Below are 19,154 nucleotides of genomic sequence, written 5' to 3'. Positions count from 1 at the left end.
GAAACCACCATGTCCTTGACGCCCATGCTACATGCATGTTCTCGTCCATCAATTAACAGATCCCCCAACAGCTGTTGCTAACTTTCAAATTAGAATTAAATACTAAGTTGTTTATTGGAAGGAACCTCAAAGATGTTTGAAGATTTTTGAGTTTATTAGTTTCATGAAGAAAGGTTCTTGTGAGCTGAAGGAATCAGGATTGTTTGAAGCGTTGCCCTCACCCCAGAGGCATCAGGGCAACCGCAGAGTCCTCAGGGAGAGTGGAGATGGCTGCCTCACACTCCTCTAGGTGGAGAGGGCAAAGCCCACCTAGTTGTGGGTCATGTCAAAGACAGTAAAACTCCTTGAGGAAGACATCACCCAGAATCCACAGGGGCTCCCTGCTGGAGGAGGACAGGAAAGTGGCCTCAATCCCCAGCGTGCAGTAGTCATCGTTCTGAAGAGACAGTGGACAGGCCATCACCAGGGGCATTGCAGAGGCCTTGCCCCATGGAAATGTCCCCCACTCCATGTCCCACGACACCTGGGGGTCCCTGACTTCTTGTTCACCCTCAGTCCTGCCCCTGGGAATCGCCCATAGGTGCCCAGATGCGAGCTGGGACACAGAACAGCCTCTGGGCCCATCCGGGCACACATGCAGGAACCCTGGGGTGAATATGTACATTGAAGACATAGACGGAGGGTGGCAGTGGGAGCTGGGGCCTGCCGATGGTGAAGGTGATGGTAGGCAGGCTCTCCACAGAGTCACAGCTTACCACAAACTGAGAGAGAAGAGACAACGCTGCAGAATGCCTGGGGCTGTGGGCCCACAAAAGGGCCCAAGGCCCCCTTTTCCTGTGGGATTCTCTTCCCCATCGTCTAGCAGAGACTGTTGCAGAAACTGGAAGACCAGGCCTGACTCCCATGCGCAACACAGACCAACCCTCTGGCTTCTTGACTCCTCCTTTAAACACATCTCAGCTCTTAGATTTTGGGAGTACAGATATGGTCATAAGGAGTTAGGCTTTTCCAGGACCAAATTCTAACCTCAAATCATAGAGAAAAGGCATGGGCACACATTTGTACAAGTACAGTCACACCCTCTCATGTCCAAGTGTGTATGCACCAGTCCATGTATTCATCTCTCTCTCTCTCTCTCTCTCTCTCTCTCTCTCTCTCTCTCTCTCTCTCACACATATTTGCATGCAAGGAAAAGCAAACCAGATATGGGCACCAAGGGGAGCAGACATGGGGACAGAAGGCTATTTAGAGTAAAGCCCAAAGGTACATTCTTAGTGAAGGAAGAAAACCAAGTGGAATGGAGAAGTACATTGTGCCCTGACTCTATTTCATGCAAATGACAGCAGCCAGACTGAGCTGAAATGTGCCCCTAGAACCCACAGTGGACAAGCAGCACCTCCTGACAACCACTCAGTGCAACCTCACAGTCTGGATGGAGTTAGTATTACTCCCTCCCCTTTCCCTTTTTTGCATTGGAGGTTCAAGATTTGTTTCCACCGGTTCTGTCCTGCCAGGGGTTTGGGTCCCCTGCAATGCTTCCTCCTCCCTCTCATGAACTCATGCTGTCGGGCTCCTGTCCTGAGGCTACCTGGATGTGCAGAGAAACCATTGGTTTCTAGTTATTCACATCACCATCCTCATTATCCTGGGCTCCCATTGCCTGCAGGAAGGAGGTCATAAACTGATGGGGAGCAGCCAGCAGGAAAGTCCCTGTATCCACAATGGCCTGGCAGCCTTCGGAACAACAACCAGTGGCCTAGTCACAATTGCAAACCTGACAGAGACACCAATACGAAGAAAAAGTCAGGTGCCTCTTCTGCAAACATGAGCCTTGCCCTCCTCTTATCACCCACTAGTTCAGGAGCTCTAACATTCTGCATCTTCCAGGAAGCAGGGCCACTCTATGACACATCTGCCCACGTGATGCTACTGGGCCTTTGTAATTACTGGAATAATAGCCTCAGTCTTGGACTGGTGACCTCTCCAGTCCTTGGAAAGCAAAAACTGTGCATGTCTTCTTTAATCTCCTTGTGCCAGGTTTTTCCAGTGCTTACCCAGCGATTAGGACATACAACCTGCGATACGAGCACAAGTAAATACTATTAGATTCAAAGAGAGATCACCATAGACTGGGCCTCCAGGAGAGGGATTCAAAGAGAGATCACCATTGACTGGGCCTCTAGGAGAGGGATTCAAAGAGAGATCACCATAGACTGGGCCTCCAGGAGAGGTTTTGGAGGAGATAGGAATTAATCCAGCCTCTGAAGTTTGCCGAAAGTTCAAATAAGCACAGAGGAGAAGAGGGGTACACCAGGTGATACAAACAAAAGAAGCCAGAAAGTTATGACAAGGAGCAAGGACTTGATGACATCTATGCTTCAGATCAGGAAGTAGTGGGAAGGCTGTATTGATAGGTAAGGCCTAGGTTTTGTATGGTCTTGAGTACAAGGCCAAGGCATTTTGTCTTTAAATTTGCATGTGATGGAAAATACTTGGTGGCTTTAAGTGTAGAAGTAACAGACTCACGATCATGAATTGGAGATCTGATAAGCTTGTGCTCAAATTTTAAAATTCTTGAAATGTGTGACTTTGGTTAACTTACTAACCTCCCAGCCTTGATTTCTTTTTATCTATAGAAAGCAATATGATGCTGACATCCTTATAGTGTGGTATATTCTTATATGCAATAGTATAGTAAAATATTTAGCCTATCTGGAATGTGGAAAACACCAGTGACCACATTCAATTCAGTTTGGTTCAGTCTCTCAGTCATGTCTGACTCTTTGCAACCCCATTGACCACAGCACACCAGGCTTCCCTGTCCAACTCCCAGAGCTTATTCAAACTCATGTCCATCGAGTCGGTGATTCCATACAACCACCTCATCTTCTGTTGTCCCCTTCTCCTCCCGCCTTCAATCTTTCCCAGCATCAGAGTCTTTTCCAAAAAGTCAGTTCTTCACATCAGGTGGCCAAAGTATTGGAGTTTCAGCTTCAGCATCAGTCCTTCCAATAAATATTCAGGACTGATTTCCTTTAGGATGGACTGGTTGGATCTCCTTGCAGTCCAAGAAACTCTCAAGAGTCTTCTCCAATGCCACAGTTCAAAAGCCAAATGGTCAATACCAAAATCAGACTAGAGAAGCTCTATACAGTCAGCAAAACAAGACTGGGAGCTGACTGTGGCTCAGATCATGAACCCCTTATTGCAAAATTCAGACTTAAATTGAAGAAAGTAGGGAAAACCACCAAACCATTCAGGTACGACCAAATCAAATCCCTTACATTATACAGTAGAAGTGACAAAACTGATTCAAGGAATTAGATCTGATTGACAGAGTGCCTGAAGAACTATGGACGGAGGTTCGTGACATTGTACAAGAGGCGGTGATCAAGACCATCCCCAAGAAAAAGTGACAGCATTACTCTTACTGATGATGGAAGTGGGTAGAGATTATGCTGATGGTATAATGAAGTTTTAAGAACAAAGCTGTGAATTCACAGGGCCTAGGAATGACCAACCTGCTGGCATGGCAAAGCTCAGTGGCCAGTTCTAAACGTTCAGTCAAGAGCTAGACACAAGCATCTACTGGGCTCTAGGACAACCTCAGCCAGGGGTTTGGTGATTCTTTAAGAAATTCATGTCTTGAGAGGAACAGGCAACACTGTCATGCTGGCGGACTATGGGAGTGCCCATAATCCCTAGAAACTGTCCACTCTACTTACTCCTGGATGACAATCTGCCAGTACAGCTCCCAGGTGACAGGGGTTCTGACGATCTCACCAGAATAGAGCTGAGTGTCCTCGTCTCCCAGGATAAGCTCTCCACCATACTGATAAGTCAGCTGTCTGGGGAGAAAGGCCAAGTGCATGAGTCCTGCAGCACAGATGGGTCAAGCAGTTCCTCTCTCTCTCCTCCCCCCTTTCCTCTCTCCTTCAGACACAGAGGAACTGCAGAACAAGGGTGTGCTGTCCTCTCAGCTGCTCCTCAGACTCCACCTTGCTCAAGGTACAATCGAGAGAATTCCCAGAGAAACACCCAAAACGTCAGAGACTTGGAAACACAGACTGCATCATAAAGGAGTGGACAGGCACCTGAAAACAGACTATAAGCGTATCCCAGAGAGGCCTTCCCCAGACAGGGAGAGGATAAGAAGAAACCCCACTGAGAGTGCCTGGGATGGGGCCTGACAGAGACCCCAAGCTGGCCATGATGGAGATGCTCCTATCAGGGTCAATTAGATAACTAGATAATCTGAAGAGGTTCTAGGTCTCCTGTGTTTACTACCTTGGCCTGCCAGTCATCAGAGTAAGCCATTTGGATCAGATACCCTGAGGACCATGTGTTTAGGAATAAAGGATCAGGGAATAAAGTTTGCCATGAAGTTTGAGTCCAGATGAAAGGTACTGGATTTCTGATCAAGATTTTTGAACTGGAGTCTTGGCTTCATGCCTACCAGAGACTGAACTTGTTTAACATTCACAACATGTTTAAGCCTCCATTTCCTCACTGGCAAAATGGGGCTAATATGATTTTTCAGATGTCATTTGAAGTTATTGCTACAAGAATATTTTATAAAGCCAGTTCAGTTCAGTCGCTCAGTTGTGTCCGACTCTTGTGCATCAAGCCGGTGATGCAATCCAGCCATCTCATCTTCTGTCGTCCCCTTCTCCTCCTGCCCCGCATCCCTCCCAGCATCAGGGTCTTTTCCAATAAGTCAACTCTTCGCATGAGGTGGCCAAAGTATTGGAGTTCCAGCTTCAGCATCAGTCTTTCCAATGAACACCCAGGACTGAGCTCCTTTAGGATGGACTAGTGGAGGTGATGGAATTCCAGTTGAGCTATTTCAAATCCTGAAAGATGATGCTGTGAAAGTGCTGCACTCAATATAAAGCTGGAGTTGTTATTATAGTTATCACTTCACTTCTGTTCTCTTTATAGTAAATGCTCATGGAGCTTATTCAATCACTCTACAGCTGTGCAAATCTAACACAGCAGTCTCTGGATTTACTGAACAAACGTTGAAGGAGCATTGTCCATTTTTAAGAAGAGAGTCATCATATGGCTAGTACGGCCATTGTTAAAAATTCTTCCAGTGCATTTAAAATAAAATTCCCCCCAAAATGTAATTACAAATTTTCAGAAATATATGTGGTGTTGTATATAGCACATTATACTCATTGTATCAGGAAACTTTTTTTACCTAGGCTCTGTCTGATGTTGAGTTGTCCAAAGCCCCCAGAGAGCCGCATTTGATGGGTCCTTCCCTGGACAAGGGTTCTTACCAAGAGAAGTAGAAGCTGAAGAAGGGTTGGGTCAGCTTGTCCTGCTGCAGCATGTTCTGCATGACTGCTGGGGTCCCCCTGACTGCCAAGCTGGGGTAGGCCATTTCCATAATCCCATCAAAGTTTGAACAGTAGAAAGGGTCACTGGGCTCATTCTCAGGCCAAATTCATGGTTATCAGTGACAATGTTCTGAACCTGGAGTGAGCAGACAGAGAGCTTCACAGTTCAGGTGGGTAAATTCTTCCAGACTTAGGTACCCAGGGTCTGGGATGTAGAACCCCTCCCAGGAGAGGAAGTTGGCTTTTTTCATGCTGAGCTCAAACATGAGGGCAAGGGTGGAAGGGGAAAGGGCAACAGTATCACTCAACCATGTGTATCCCAGAAAAAAATAGCTAGGTGTTGGGGAAGCAGAGGCAATCATTTTCTGGAGTTATAGTTTCCACATCCATTTACAGTGAAAGAATAGTTTTTTTCTATTCTCCTATTTATTTTTCTATTTATAAAACCATAAAACTGGTTTTATGCTCAACAATCCATGTGCAAGAACAACAGAGAACTTTGAGAATGAGGAAATAAGAAAATAGTGAAAGGACAAGTCATCAAATATCCATAGTGAAAGGGTGTGGAGGAGAGAGAGGATTTATTCTAGGTGGTTCCAAGGGGTAGAGTTAAGACTAGGAAACAAAGTCACAAGACACAGCAACCTTAGCATCGCATAAAGAGCTTTCTGCAGTCAGGACTGCTGTGGAAGCCTGTCTTGGGAGGAAGATTGAATTACATGGCCTTTGACATCCTTTCCAACTCTTAGCTTCTGGGGAGGTTGTACTAAATTGGTAATTATGGATTTTTCTGGAAGCTTGAGGCTCTAGAAACTAGGAGGCAAACCACAGAGCCTCCACAACTATGAGAATATCACTCACAGTCACAGTGTCATATCCCAGGACCATACTCAGGCTTCCACTCCCATAGGACAGCGTATAGGTTAGTCCATTGAGACTGAAGGTGGAGGACTGGCTGCGGTTGAACCTATTGTGAGTGGCTATAGGAAGATGAAATACTAGTGTCAATCATTAATTCCCAAAATACTTGGAGACAACTTACCCTTGACAACCTGGGGTCATCAGACCATGGATGTGATAGGGCCTCAGCCTCAGCAATTTTGTGCTGTAGACACACTATGTTGGCCACAGCAAAGCCTGTCCCCTTGGGTAACATACATTGCCAAAATTCTCTCCACCCCACCATCCCTGAGGGATGGATCTCTTCAAAAATGCCAGGAATTCCAGCCCATGGGAGAGAGCTGAGGGAAAGAACAAAGTAGAAAGGAATGGAAGCCTCAGTCTGTGTCTGCAGTCTCTCCCCAGAACTGTCAGCACTTCTGAAACGTAGACCAAAGGCAAGACATCCAGATGTTCCCAACTTTAGCAGGAAGAGATAATGTTTATGCAGCCAGAACTCTGGACTTAGCAGTATAAGCCTGTGCTCAATTTGGACGCTGCCCCTCCCACTCAGGGGTGGTAGTGATGCTGGTGTACTCACAGCAGGCCTCGGTCTGGCAGTAGGTGGACAGCACCCACAGGTTGGAGGAGCCTGTGTCAAAGAGGACCAGAAATTTTGGGGTGGTGTCCCAGTGCTGATCTCCCCAAAGTAGAAAGACTGCAAAGAAAGGTTTGTCACCCTCATAAGTAGCCAAGCCTTGTCCAAAGGATGGGGAAGAATTTGGCCCACTTGAAGTCACATTTTGCCCAAATGATTTCCTTGGGGAATAAGAGGCTTCTGCCTCCAATTCTCCTTTCCTCCTGGAGTCAAATGTTCTCAGTATTCCACTTTTTTATCCCTAATTGCAAACCTTTGACCAGCTAAGACCTGGTCTGGAAAGACAATATCCTCTTCCAAAAGTGTTTTCTGGTTTGTAATATCAGACTACCCAAAGAAGGAGAAGAATCACTTTTTTCTCTTTTCCCAGTGTCTATCCACTGTCCAGCTTTACAGACACACGCCTACATTCACACATGCACACATACACACTAGTCTCCCCTTCTCTTCCGGTGTTAGATACTTCCACCACCATTCTCCTCCTTCCTGGTCACATACTTGCAAAGGGAGCTAGAGAGTCTAGAGTGAAAGGTAGCATGGAGAGAAAAGAATTTTATTATGAGATAGTTTTAGTGCTAGGTGAATTGGGGTCCATTGTGTCATTTACCTGCCTCTAGCTCCTCTATCTGTAAAATGTGGGATTTTAAATAGGAGATCCATTAAAGTACCTTCCAGCTCTGAGACACTATGTATGTTAAGATGCCTATGCCGATATTGTAGCCTCAAGAACATTCAAACAATTGCTCTAGGTTCCTGTGAATCTTTTCAGAAAAGGGAGATTGTATACAGTGTGTGGAGCCACTGGATATTTTGGCTGGTGGACTTGCATGTGTTTTCCTTCTTTCCCTGCAGCTCATTGTTAGGATGTTCTTTCAGTCTCTCAATTGACTTGAACACTCCCACTATGAATCACTTTACTACATAGACAAGGCTGTAGAGAGATGAGCCAGTAATAAGAGAAAGGGAGGGAGGAAAGGAGGAAGAAAGAAGAGAGGAAAGAAAGAAAAGGAGCTACTATACTATTAGCAGCCCTGCGTGCGAGCTCAATTGCTTCTGACTCTTTGAGACCCCATGGACTGTAGCCCATCAGCTCCTCTGTCCATGGGATTTTCCAGGCAAGAATATTGGAGTGGGTTGCCATTTCATTTTCTAGGGGCTCTTCCTGACCCAGGGATCAAACCTGTGTCTCCTGCAGTTCCCGCACTGGCAGGCAGATTCTTTACCACTGAGCCACCTGAGAAGCCCGTACTATTAGCACCAACTTGTAACTTTCAGATACTTTCCACAGGAACGTGAAACTTAGGTTCAATAACTAGTACAAAATTAAAGTTAACGAGAGGCACAAATAAGTATTTAACAATGGTTATTAGCTGAGGGTCATGAACACCACATCCCACTTCACTTACATCCAGGTAGTTTGTGGAGGGCTTGTAAGCAAGTAAGGGCTTGTAATACCAAAATGATACTTAGCAACCGGACCAACATTTGGGAGGTTCTTTAGGAATTTCTCCAGTATACCCTACTCCTCCTTTGCCTCTCAGATAGACTTGCCTTTCCTCAGGATGATTCTGCAGAACATAGGGTAAACCAAACGAATGAGCTTCACACATCCCATCACAGCAGTCCCTTCAAGCACCTAACCTAGGTCCTCCAAACTTCTTCAGTACTCTACCCAAAAAGCCTCTTTTAGGAAGTGCTCCCAGAGCAATTTCTGACCACCACAGTCACTCAAGCATTTCCAGCATGGAAATACACTACACCATATATTTGGTTTTGTACTTAAAAATTGTTTCCAGAGAAGAAATGTCTGTTTCTCCCCAGTCCCTCCTGTAAGCTGAGGCAGGGATCATGCATCCTTTCTTCTTAAGCAACAAAACACCCAACACACAATCTCTCTGTCTCTCTCTCTCTCTTTCTCACACACACACACACACACACACACACACACACACATACCATTCATTTAAGTCTTGACCCACAGCAGTGGCCCAACACCAGTTGATGATATCAAGGAACAATCTGACTGCTTTTCCAAGAGACTTGTGGGAGAAGTCCTTTGCTGTTCCCTAGATTGTCATGCTCATTCACACAAATTCATGATGAAACGAAATCCCAATACACACCTTACCATGCCCTCTGAGAACTGTAGACAAACCAAGACCAAGACCAGGATCTTCACGGCGCTGATTTCCACTGTCTACCAGCACACAGAACACAGTGGCAGACCCAAGGGTTGGGATGCACAGAAAGAAGTTGGGTCTCTCTCTTATGCCCTGATTTACCTTGTTCTTTTCATTTCTGGGCACGTGGGCTTTCCTATCTTTGTACCAACCTGTGCCCCTGCACATTCATGGATCCTGTTTGTTTTTCCCTCTGGCAAGTATCAAGGACTTTAATATCCACTTTGTAGCCAACTTAAAAAGCAACTAATGGCTTTGCTGAGGGAATCCAAAACCAATACAATATTGTAAAATTAAAAAATAAAATTTAAAAAATTAACTTAAAAAAAATAAATAAAATGCATGGTGAACAAAGGATCCTGGTACTCTCGTCCACTGGGAAATGGCTGCTGCCAACTTCAGTTGGAACAATGGAACAGTTTGCTCTTTGGCTACAAGTGACGTGCTTTTTTGAGATTTACAGCCTACTCTCTACTTCTGCTCCTTTTCCTTCCTCTTCCCTTGATCAGTCTCATCTATAGCCTTCCATATAAGATTCTAATAGTCCATGACACAACATGCTCTTTATCTTTTTAGTTCACGAATTTACTAAATGCCTACTCTTGTCACTTCTCACTGAGCTCTGGGAGTACAAAGATAATTAAGAAACTGTCATTGTATGTAAACATCCACATTCCTGCTGGAATGACTGACACACATTCAAATCATGAAGCTATGTGGCTTGAATGTTATCACTCCAGGCATTCAAATGGATGTTGAATGAATGAGAATGAAAATAACAGTATTCATAAAACAAGCAGAGAGGAAGTGATAAATCTTGGTAGGATTAAAAGGCTTCACAGAAGAGGTAACATTTGAGTAACAATTTTACAGGAAGCTAGACGAAGAAGTAAGGGAAGTGGAAACGCCATTGGAGGCAGAAGAAAAACTTGAGCAATAGCAAAGAAGAGTGAAGTTGTGCGAGGAGTTCAAAGAACATTAGGATGAATGAATGTAGCCAAGAAGGGCAATTCCTAATATGGTTCCTCACCAGCCAAGACACATCTAAAGGACCTGCACTGGATCTGCACGATTCTCATCATGCTAATTGTAGCTCAGAAAATTATTTTCTACTCAAGAACCCATTTTTGAAATGAAAAGGACTATAAAGGTAAAATAGGAATAGTCTCCAGTCTATAATTATATTAAAGTAGTACCTTCAGTATTTTAACTATTATCCTATCAAATTATTTATGGTATGCCTCTGATTACACCACACCAGAGTACCATGAGTGGAACTACTAGACTACAGTACTTGATACCAGTATAAGCATGATTGTAAGACATGTTGATGCATATTCATTTAAAGCATTATGTTATTGCCTCAGCTGTTAATAAATGACTATCTGGAGGACAGCTAAAATACTTATTTTCAGAATTCTAAGGGTATTTTTTCTACATATTCTACATATTTTTATGTACAATTGGATCGACTATGTTAATTTTCTTTATAGACCAGCATGATTGTATAACCTATAGCCTTTGTAAAGTATTTTTATAATTCATATCTTTTTCATATATTGAGTGTAGTTTAAAAGTATTTAATTGATTGCTCTCCATAATTCTTTACTTTTTAAATTTTTAAAATATTTTTAAATTGTTTATACAATTAATACTGGCTGTATTTCCCATGTTATACAAATACATCCTCAAGCCAATAGTTTGTATCTCTACTCTCCCACCCCTAAATTGCCCCTCACCCCCAACTGGTAACCACTGGTTTGTTCTCTAAAACTGTGAATCTGCTTCACTTTTGTTATATTATTATATTTTATTCTTTTAGATTCCACATATAAGTGATATCTTACTTACCTCCACACCCATCTATATTGCTATAGATGGCAACATTTTATTCTTTTTTATGGCTGAGTAGTATTCCACTGTGTGGGTTTCTGTATGTGTTGCGTGTATACATACATATATATAGCACATCTTCTTTATCCATTAATCTGTTGATGGACATTTAGATTGTTTTCATATCTAGGCAATTGTAAATGCTGCTATGAACATTGGGATACATGTTTATAATTCTTTTCAAATTAGTGGGGTTTTTTCCAGATAAATACCCAGGAGTGGAATTGATGGGTCATATGGTAGTTCTATTTTAGTTTTTTGAGAAATCTCCATTCTGTTTTCCAGAGTGGCTATGCAAATTTACATTCTCCTCAACAGTGTATAACGGGTCCCTTTTCTCCATATCTTCTTGCCTACATTTGTTATTTGGGTTCTTTTTGATGGTAGCCATTCTGAGAGATGTTCGGTAATATTTCATTGAGGTCTTGGTTTGCATTTCCCTGATGATTAGCAATGTCGAGCATCTTTTCCTGTGCCTGTTGGCTATCTGCATTTACTCTTTGAAAAAATGTCTATTTAGTTCTTCTGTCCATTTAAAAAATTTTTTTTTTATGTTGAGTTGTATGAGCTGTTTGAATAGTTTGGATATTAATCCCTTATCTGTCCATCATTTGCAAATATTTTCTCCCATTCAGTAGGTTGTCTTTCCGTTTTGTCAATGGTTTACTTTGTTGTGCAAAAGCTTTTAAGTGTAACTAGTTCCCACTTGCTTATCTTTGTTTTGTATTTCCTTTATTTAGGAGACAGATCCAGAAACTATTTCTATGATTTGTGTCAAAGAATGTTCTGTTTTTCTATGTTTTCTTCTATTCAGTATAGTATAGTATCCAGTCATACATTTAAGTCTTCGATCCATTTTTAGTTTATTTTTATATATGGTATTAGAAAAGTTCTAATTTCATTCTTTTACATGAAGCTATCCAGTTTTCCCCAGCACCATATATTAAAGAAATTGTCTTTTCTCCACTGCATAGTCTTGCCTCCTTTGTCATAGGTTAACTGACCGTAGGTGAATGGGTTTATTTCTGGGCTCTGTCCTGTTCCATAGATCTATGTGTCTATTTTTGTGCCAGAACCATCCTGTTTTGATTACTGTAGCTTTGTAGATAGTCTGAAGTCAGGGAGTCCGATTCTTCCAGCTCTGTTCTTTTTTCTCAAGATCACTCTGACTATTTGGGGTCTTTTGTGTTTCCATACAAATTTTTAAATTATTTGTTCTAGTTTTGAGAAAAACACCATTGGTATTTTCATAGTGAATGCATTGAATCCTTAGATAGCCTTGTTGCAGGAAGGCGGACCCCCTTCCAGGGCCCAAAACTGGGCTCTTGTCCAACACTCGGAAATGAATTGTCCTAGGAGACACGTGTGCTGACAAAGCAAGAGATTTTATTGGGAAAGGGCACCTGGGTGGAGAGCAGTAGGGTAAGGGAACCCAGGAGAACTGCTCCACCGCGTGGCTCACAGTCTTGGGTTTTATGGTGATGGAATTAGTTTCCTGGTGGTCTTTGGCCAATCATTCTAATTCAGAGTCTTTCCTGGTGGCGCACACATTGCTCAGCCAAGATGGATGCTAGCAAGAGGGATTTTGGGAAGTGGACGGGCAGGCGGTGTCTCCTTTTGACCTTTCCCAAACTCTTCCGGTTGGTGGTGGCTTATTAGTTTCCTATTCCTTATCAGGATCACCTGTCATAAAACAACTCATGCAAATGGTTACTATGGTGCCTGGCCAGGGTGGGTGGTTTCAATCAGTATGCTTCCCCTAACAGCCTTGGATGTTATGGTCATTTTAACAATACTGATTCTTCCAATCCAAGAACATGGTATATCTTTGTATCTGTGTAATCTTCGATTTCTTCATCAGCATCTTCTATTTTTCAGAATACATGTCTTTAGTCTCCTTAGGTAAATTTATTCCTAGGTGTTTTATTCTTTTTATTGAAATGGTAAATAAGATTTCTTGCTTAATTTTTCTTTCTGATCTTTCATTGTTAATGTATAGAAATGCAACAGATTTTGGGGTGTTAATTTTGTATCTGCAACTTAACCAAGTTCATTGATGAGCTCTAGCAGTTTTCTGGTAGCATCTTAAGGATTTTCTATGTGCAGTATCAGGCCATCTGCAAACAGTGACAGTTTTACTTCTGCTTTTCCACTTTGGATTACTTTTCTTTTTCTTCTCTGACTGCTGTGCCTAGAGGGCTTCCAAAAGTATGTTGAATAAAACTGGCGAGAGAGGGCATTCTTATCTTGTTCCTGATCTTAGAGGAAATGCTTTCAGTTTTCACTACTGAATATGATATTAGCTATGGGTTTTTCATAGATGGCCTTTATTACATTGAGGTCATCCCTCTATGCCTACTCTCTGGAGAGTCTTTATCAAAAAATGTATGTTGAATTTTGTCAAAAGCTTTTTCTATATCTTTTGAGATGATCATATGATTTTTTATTCTTCAATTTGTTAATATGATGTATCACATTGATTGGTTTGCAGATAATGAAAAATCCTTATATCCTTGGGATAAATCCTTCTTGATCATGGTATCTGATCCTTTTAAAGTATTACTGGATTTGGTTTACTAGTACTTTGTTGAGAATCTTTGTGTTTGTGTTCATCAGTGATATTGACCTGTAATTTTCTTTTTTTATAGTATCTTTGTCTGGCTTTGGTATCAGTGTAACACTAGCCTCATAGAATGAGTTTGGAAGCATTCTTCGCTCTCAATTTTTTGAAATAGTTTGAACAGGATAGGCATTAACTCTTCTCTAAATATTTGGTAGAGTCACCTATGAAGCCAACTGGTCCTGGGCTTTTTTTGTTGGGTGTTTTTTCTTATGGATTCAATTTCATTACTGTTAATTGATTTATTCATAGTTTCTGTTTATTTCCAGTTCAGTCTTGGGAGATTGCACTTTTCTAAAAATTTGTCCATTTCTTCCAGGTTGTCCATTGTATTGGCATATAATTGTTCATGGTCGTCTTTTATGAGCCTTTGTATTTCTGTGGTGTTGGTTGTAACATCTTTTTCATTTCTGTTTCTATTGGTTTGGGGCTTCTCCATTCTTTTCTTGATGAGCCAAGCTAAAGGTTTAACCATTTTCCTTATCTTTTCAAAGAATCAGTTTTTAGTTTCATCTATCTTTTCTATTGTTATTTTAAATTATAGTTGATTTCTAGTCCAAAGTTATTTACTTTTTTAAAAGTATGTGAAATTTTAATGAATTGACTCAATTCAGTTCAGTTCAGTCACTCAGTTGTGTCCAACTCTTTGTGACACCATGGACCACAGCACGCCAGGCTTCCCTGTCCATCACCAACTCCCAGAGCCTACTCAAACTCATGTTCAGCACGTCGGTGATGCCATCCAACCATCTCATCCTCTGTCGTCCCCTTCTTACACCTTCAGTCTTTCCTAGCATCATGGTCTTTTCCAATGAGTTGGTTCTTCGAATCAGGTGGCCAAAGTATTGGAGTTTCAGCTTCAACATCAGTCCTTCCAATGAATATTCAGGACTGATTTCCTATAGGATTGACTGGTTGGATCTCTTTGCAGTCCAAGGGACTCTCAAGAGTCTTCTCCAACACCACAGTTCAAAAGCATCAATTCTTTAGTGCTCATCTTTCTTTATAGTCCAACTCTCACATCCATACATGACTGCTGGAAAAACCATAGCTTTGACTAGATGGGCCTTTGTTGGCAAAGTAATGTCTCTGCTTTTTAATATGCTATCTAGGTTGGTCATAGCTTTTCTTCCAAGGAGCAAGCGTCTTTTAATTTCATGGCTGTTGTCACCATCTGCAGTGATTTTGGAGCCCAAAAAAATAAAGTATCTCACTGTTTCCATTGTTTCCCCATCTATTTACCATGAAGTGATGGGACTAGATGCCATGATCTTAGTTTTCTAAATGTTGAGCTTTAAGCCAACTTTTTCACGCTCCTCTTTCACTTTCATCATGAAGCTCTTTAATTCTTCTTCGCTTTCTGCTATAAGGGTGGTGTCATCTGCATGTCTGAGGTTATTGATATTTTTCCTGGAAATCTTGATTCCAGCTTGTGCTTCATCCAGCCTGGAATTTTGCATGATGTACTCTGCATATAAGTTAAATAAGCAGGGTGACAATATACAGTCTTGACATACTCCTTTCCTGATTTGGAACCAGTCTGTTTTTCCATGTCCAGTTCTAACTGTTGCTTCTTGACCTGAATTGACCAAACAATAATATATCAAGTGTATTATAACTGGAAAATGTAAATATATACATTATTCACCATGCATTTTTGCTACAAACATTTTTTTTGTCTTCACATACCTTGTTTCTGAGTTTGAAATATCATTTTTTTTTAAATGCCTTTATGCCACGTGAAACAGTACTGACTTTATTCTGCACATGGGAAGAGGACATTAAAGTTTTATTAATCTAGAGTATAATACATGTAATACCTTCTATATGTCACTTATGCATACTTTTTTGTTTTTATTTTTTAAATGTATTTTTATTTATTTTCTTCTTAATTTATCTATTTGGCTGTGTCAGGTCTTAGTTGTAACATGCAGGATTTTTGTTGCAGCGAGCAGGCTTCTCTCTAGTTGTGGCATGTGGGTTCAGTAGTTGTAGCATATGGGTTTAGTTGCTCTGAAGCATGTGGGATCTTAGTTCCCCAAACAAGGATGAAACCCTCGTCCCCTACATTAAGAGGCAGATTCTTAAACACCAGACCACCAAGGAAGTCCCTATAAAGTCCCTATAGTTTTTTTAGATTGTAGCCTTTTAGTGAAAGAGGCCAGTTACTAAAATGATTCTCTAGTGAAGTTGCAGTTGGCAGAGGGAAGTTGCTGGAACTTTGTCATGCTTCCACCCTAAAGCTCTTTACCTATGCATAAACCCAAAGAAGTTTCCAATTTCACTTGTATGATTTAATGTTTCTTTATAGAAATAAATTCTTAAAGAAAAACTCAAGAGCTATAGAAGTTATACTTATAGTAATAACTCTCACTGAACATTAACTTTATACCAAGCACATATTTCCTCTAACCATTGTAACAAATTTATGAGGTTAATTTAGTTTCCCCACGATCATATAGTCAATAAAAGGCAAAGCTAGGATTTCAACCAACAAAGGTCCGTCTAGTCAAAGCTATGGTTTTTCCAGTAGTCATGTATGGATGTGAGAGTTGGACTATAAAGAAAGCTGAGCACCAAAGAATTGATGCTTTTGAACTGTGGTGCTGGAGAACTCTTGAGAGTCCCTTGGACTGCAAGGAGATCCAACCAGTCAATCCTAAAGGAAATCAGTCCTGAATATTCATTGGAAGACTGATGCTGAAGCTGAAACTCCAATACTTTGGCCACCTGATGCAAAGAACCAACTCATTGGAAAAGACCCTGATGCTGGAAAAGATTGAAGGCAGGAGGAGAAGGGGACGACAAAGGATGAAATGATTGGATGGCATCACTGACGTGCTGGACATGAGTTTGAGTAGGCTCTGGGAGTTAGTGATGGACAGGGAAGCCTGGCGTGCTGCAGTCCATGGGGTCGCAAAGAGTCAGACATGACTGAGCGACTGAACTGAACTGAGGATTTCAAGTCTGGTTTGTCTGAACTCAACTTTTGTCTAACCATGACTTCCTTTCATAGGGCCTCTGTGTGCAGTCTCTTTGCTTCAGTGTGCATGTAAGCATCAACTTGAATGATAATAACAAAGATATTTATATTTGATTTAATCATCTAATTCTTTTCTCATAGTCTCCTAGTTTTCTTCTTGCCTCCATTTAAAAAAGATAAAATGCAATCATGGACTGCAAGGAGATCCAACCAGTCCATTCTAAAGGAGATCAGTCCTGGGTGTTCTTTGGAAGGAATGATGCTAAAGCTGAAACTCCAGTACTTTGACCACCTCATGTGAAGAGTTGCCTCATTGGAAAAGACTCTGATGCTGGGAGGGATTGAGGGCAGGAGGAGAAGGGGACGACGGAGGATGAGATGGCTGGGTGGCATCACTGACTCGATGGACGTGAGGTGAACTCCGGGAGTTGGTGATGGACGGGGAGGCCTGGCATGCTGCAATTCATGGGGTCACAAAGAGTCGGACACGACTGAGCGACTGAACTGAACTGATGCTGCTGCCACCTAGTGGCAATATTTCTAACTAAGAAAAATTTTTAGAAATCTTGAAAGGAGGCTTTTATGTGACTTCAAAATTCAAATTAGAAAGTGAGCAAAGTACATAGCATCCACAGGTCACTTTCCTAGGTAGATACAACTGGTATCTGGTTATTAGTCATGCCCCTGTTAGCCTGCACGCTGCCCCCTTCCTACCCACGTTAGACAGACCAACTATCTGCTTGCCAGCAGTTCCTAAGACTTCTCCCACGACACATCTATGTCTCTGGCTTCTTGTCAACCCACACACTCCAGGCTCTATTCAGTTCAGTCAGTTCGGTCGCTCAGTCATGTCCGACTCTTTGCGACCCCATGAATCGCAGCACGCCAGGCCTCCCTGTCCAGGCTCTATTACTGCACTTCAAAAATCTTTGCTGAATGATATTAGTACCTAAGCTGTCTGCTTTCTCACACAAGTAAAACAATGTCTGCAAAGCACAGTGTGATCTCTTGAGTTCTCTCAGATAATCATTTGAATGATTGACTTGTCTCTCACTAGCGTTAAAGTCTTGTAGGGACTTGATTCCTGACATACCACCTACTGCCCATAGCACAGTGGCTTCCACTCAGAAAAATCACTCAGAATTTTCCACCACAGAGGGGAACGTTACACAGGCTTCTGTTCCATGTTAGGCAAAAGTTGCACATCACCTTCTCTTCATGGCAATGGGTCTGCTAGGAGACAAGCACTAACATTGCTCCTTGACAACTGCAGATCTTTCAGACTTAAGTTAAGTTTGTATGATGAGCCACATCCCTGTGGGAACTGATCACAGTGTCTAAAAAGACCATGGGCATGGCCAGTTGTTCTTGTCACAATAAGTAGGAAGAGTTTGAGGAGTCAGGTGGGGATTATTCAGCAGGTGCTATAATTCTTATGAAGCATCATTCAAGAACTGAAAAATTCCTCCATTTCTTAGCTCAGGTTTATCCAGTCTGAGTGACAGCACCCATCTGGAAAAGTGCAAAGAAGACAAGGAATTAGAGGGAGGTGTTGGGTTCTAGGGCTCCCTGACCTTTAGGGAATCATTAGGGGAAAGCTTGCAATTAGGCATTGGAGGCTTTGATGTATTGCTTATCTAAGTATTTGTTACCACTGAGTCCTTTGGTTATTATATGGTGTCATTTTTGAGGGCTTGCAAACTGAGATGTGTGAGGAAGATGCAAGGGTGAGGCTTTTATTTTGCCAGCAATGAACTGACTGTACGATCATGAAATCATGAAATTTAGCCCATTCAGAGTGGACATTTCAAGACTGACTCTAGGACTTCGTATACAACATAACTCTTCAGTTGTTAATTCATAATCATGTACAATTAGTAGGGTGCAATTATAAGTATTTAAGTCAATGAAGTACTTACAAACCACGGATACTGGGCAGGGGGAAGTAAGGTCTGGAAAGGCTATAACTTTAGAACTCACTGTTATTCTGCCCTCTTTTGATGTATTGTATCATCCTACATGCAGAGATCAATACAATCCCTTCTCCAAAGTCACAATCTTCACTCTCCAGAGATTATAGTTTTCTTTCTAAAGACATTAATGAAAAAATTAGAAGTAGGTCGAAGCTATACTGCAGTGAAAAATTAAGGGTGAGCATCAAAAAAATCAACAGAAAATAGTCCCTTATTCCCACAAAGGAGGTCCCCAATTGATGGTAGTTAAGACTAGGGACATGAGTATGTCACCTGCAGACATTTCCAATAAACTCCCAGCTAATTTTTGGAGTAAAATTCCCCCAACTTGAAGACCTGCTCTAAATTCAGGAGCCAAACTTACTGAATTTGAATTGCTGCTTGCTGCATCCCAAAGAAAGCTCTTCTCATGGTCCATGTTGTGCTAGGCACTGAGCCAGATCCAGGGAAGGCATGGGGCAGCACGGTACCCTGGAGGACAGCATGCTCCATCGACGCTAGAGACAGGGCTACTTCCCTGGTAGTCCAGTGGCTAAGATTTCCTGCTCCTGATGCAGGGGGCCCAGGTTAAATCCTTGGTCAGAGAACTGGATCCCACACCCCACAACCAAGTTCACATGCCA

General features: G+C 42.0%; 1 pseudogene; it reads right to left on the bottom strand.

Annotated features, from left to right (window-relative positions):
• Positions 1–285: 285 nt before the first annotated feature.
• Positions 286–10,925, bottom strand: LOC109556780 (pepsin B-like; annotated as a pseudogene).
• Positions 10,926–19,154: the final 8,229 nt, after the last annotated feature.

This window comes from Bos indicus, chromosome 3 (assembly GCF_029378745.1).
Source record: "Bos indicus isolate NIAB-ARS_2022 breed Sahiwal x Tharparkar chromosome 3, NIAB-ARS_B.indTharparkar_mat_pri_1.0, whole genome shotgun sequence".
Taxonomy (NCBI): Eukaryota; Metazoa; Chordata; class Mammalia; order Artiodactyla; family Bovidae; genus Bos; species Bos indicus.
Note: the sequence above shows the minus strand (reverse complement) of the source record. Positions and strands in the feature narration are given on the sequence as shown.